The sequence below is a fragment of the Oncorhynchus tshawytscha genome, unplaced genomic scaffold (genome assembly GCF_018296145.1).
Source record: "Oncorhynchus tshawytscha isolate Ot180627B unplaced genomic scaffold, Otsh_v2.0 Un_contig_186_pilon_pilon, whole genome shotgun sequence".
Taxonomy (NCBI): Eukaryota; Metazoa; Chordata; class Actinopteri; order Salmoniformes; family Salmonidae; genus Oncorhynchus; species Oncorhynchus tshawytscha.
The window spans coordinates 1-2,776 of NW_024604176.1; the positions used below are offsets into that span (position 1 = coordinate 1).

The window sequence follows — 2,776 nt, forward strand, 5'->3', positions numbered from 1 at the left end:
TCTCTACCTATTCACCCTGTCTTTCTCTACCTCTCTCTACCTATTCACCCTGTCTTTCTCTACCTCTCTCTACCTATTCACCCTGTCTTTCTCTACCTATTCACCCAGTCTTTCTTTACCAATTCACCCTGTCTTTCTCTACCTCTACCTATTCGCCCTGTCTTTCTCTACCTATTCACCCTGTCTTTCTCTAACTCCCTCTACCTATTCACCCTCTTCCTCTACCTCTCTCTACCTAATTCACCCGGTCTTTCTCTACCTCTCTCTACCTATTCACCCTGTCTTTCTCTACCTCTGTCTACCTAATTCACCCGGTCTTTCTCTACCTATTCGCCCTGTCTTTCTCTACCTATTCACCCTGTCTTTCTCTACCTCCCTCTACCTATTCACCCTGTCTTTCTCTACCTCGCTCTACCTATTCACCCTGTCTTTCTCTAGCATCTCTGCCTATTCTGCCCTGTTCGCCCTCTCTACCTATTCATGCTTTCTCTATATCTCTCTGCCTATTCACCCTGTCTTTCTCTGCCTCTACCTATTCACCCAGTCTTTCTTTACCAATTCACCCTGTCTTTCTCTCTCACCTCTACCTATTACCCTGTCTTTTTCTCTACCTCTCGCTACCTATTCACCCTCTTTCTCTAACTCTCTACCTACCTATTCACCCTGTCTTTCTCTACCTCTCTCTACCTATTCACCCTGTCTTTCTCTACCTCTCTCTACCTAATTCACCCTGTCTTTCTCTACCTCTCTCTACCTACCCTGTCTTTCTCTACCTCTCTCTACCTGTCTTTCTCTACCTATTCACCCCGGTCTTTCTCTACCTCTCTCTACCTATTCACCCTGTCTTTCTCTACCTCTTTCTACCTAATTCAACTGTCTTTCTCTACCTCTCTACCTATGCACCCTGTCTTTCTCTACCTCTCTCTACCTATTCGCCCTGTCTTTCTCTACCTATTCACCCGGTCTTTCTCTATCTCTCTACCTATTCACCCTGTCTTTCTCTACCTCTCTCTACCTATTCACCCTCTTTCTCTACATCTCTCTACCTATTCACCCTGTCTTTCTCTACCTCTCTCTACCTATTCACCCTGTCTTTCTCTACCTCTCTCTACCTATTCACCCTGTCTTTCTCTACCTCTCTCTACCTATTCACCCTGTCTTTCTCTACCTCTCTCTACCTATTCACCCTGTCTTTCTCTACCTCTCTCTACCTATTCACCCTCTTTCAATACCATTCTCTACCTATTCACCCGGTCTTTCTCTACCTCTCTCTACCTATTCACCCTGTCTTTCTCTACCCCTCTCTCTACTATTCACCCGGTCTTTCTCTGCACTCTCTCTACCTATTCACCCTGTCTTTTTCTCTACCTCTGTCTACCTCTCTCTACCTATTCACCCTCCTGCCTTTCTCTATTCACTGTCTTTCTCTCACCTATTCACCTGTCTTTCTCTACCTCTCTCTGCCTATTCACCCAGTCTTTCTCTGCCTATTCTCCTGTCTTTCTCTACCTCTTCTACCTATTCACCGGTCTTTCTCTACCTCCTCTACCTATTCACCCTGTCTTTCTCTTCCTCTCTCTCTACCTATTCACCCTCTACCTCTTCTACCTATTCACCCAGTCTTTCTTTACCAATTCACCCTGTCTTTCTCTACCTCTACCTATTCACCCTGTCTTTCTCTCCTCTCTACCTATTCACTGCCCTGTCTTTCTCTACACTCCTCTACCTATTCACCTTTCTCTACCTATTCTTTCTCTGCCTTCTCTACCTATTCACCCTGTCTTTCTCTACCTCTCTCTGCCTATTCACCCTGTCTTTCTCTGCCTCTCTCTGCCTGTTCACTCTTCCTCCTCTACCTATTTCTGCCTTCTCTACCCTAACCTTTCTCTACCTCTCTCTACCTATTCACCCTGTCTTTCTCTACCTCTCTCTACCTATTCACCCTGTCTTTCTCACCTCCTCTACCTATTCACCCTGTCTTTCTCTGCCTCTCTCTACCTATTCACCCTGTCTTTCTCTCTCTCTCTACCTATTCACCTCTCTCTGCCTGTTCTTTTCTCTACCTATTCACCCTGTCTTTCTCCTCTGCCAATTCACCCTGTCTTTCTCTATCCTCCATTCACCCTGTCTTTCTCCTCTGCCTGTTCACCCTGTCTTTCTCTGCCTCCCTCTGCCTATTCACCCTGTCTTTCTCTGCCTCTCTCTACCTATTCACCCTGTCTTTCTCTACCTCCCTCTACCTATTCACCCTGTCTTTCTCTACCTCTCTCTACCTATTCACCCAGTCTTTCTCTACCTATTCACCCTGTCTTTCTCTATCTACCTATTCACCCTGTTTCTTTCTCTACCTAATTCTCTTTCTCTACCTATTCACCCACCCTGTCTTTCTTTCTCTCAATTCACCTGGTCTTTCTCTGCCTACCTTCTCTCTACCTATTCACCCTGTCTTTCTCTACCTCTCTCTACCTATTCACCCCTGTCTTTCTCTACCTCTCTCTACCTATTCACCCTGTCTTTCTCTACCTCCTCTACCTATTCACCCTTCTCTGCACTCTCTCTACCCTATTCACCCTGTCTTTCTCTACCTCTCGCTACCTATTCACCTGTCTTTTCTCTATTCACCCAGTCTTTCTCTACCTAATTCACCCTGTCTTTCTCTACCTCCCTCTACCTATTCACCCTGTCTTTCTCTACCCCTCTACCTATTCACCCTGTCTTTCTCTACCTCTCTCTACCTATTCACCCTGTCTTTCTCTACCTCTCTCTACCTATTCAC

At 45.8% G+C, this 2,776-nt stretch overlaps 1 long non-coding RNA gene across 2 annotated transcripts; it reads right to left on the reverse strand.

The window, feature by feature from the left end:
* Positions 1–47: 47 nt before the first annotated feature.
* On the reverse strand, positions 48–1,305 carry LOC121841963. Of its 2 annotated transcripts, XR_006080847.1 has the most exons (3): positions 1,276–1,305; positions 226–382; positions 48–171 (listed from the first exon to the last, which is right to left on the reverse strand). It is a non-coding gene; the product is annotated as an uncharacterized LOC121841963 (long non-coding RNA). The 2 variants fall into 2 exon arrangements; XR_006080846.1 differs by lacking the exon at positions 1,276–1,305 and having other exon boundaries at positions 226–412.
* Positions 1,306–2,776: the final 1,471 nt, after the last annotated feature.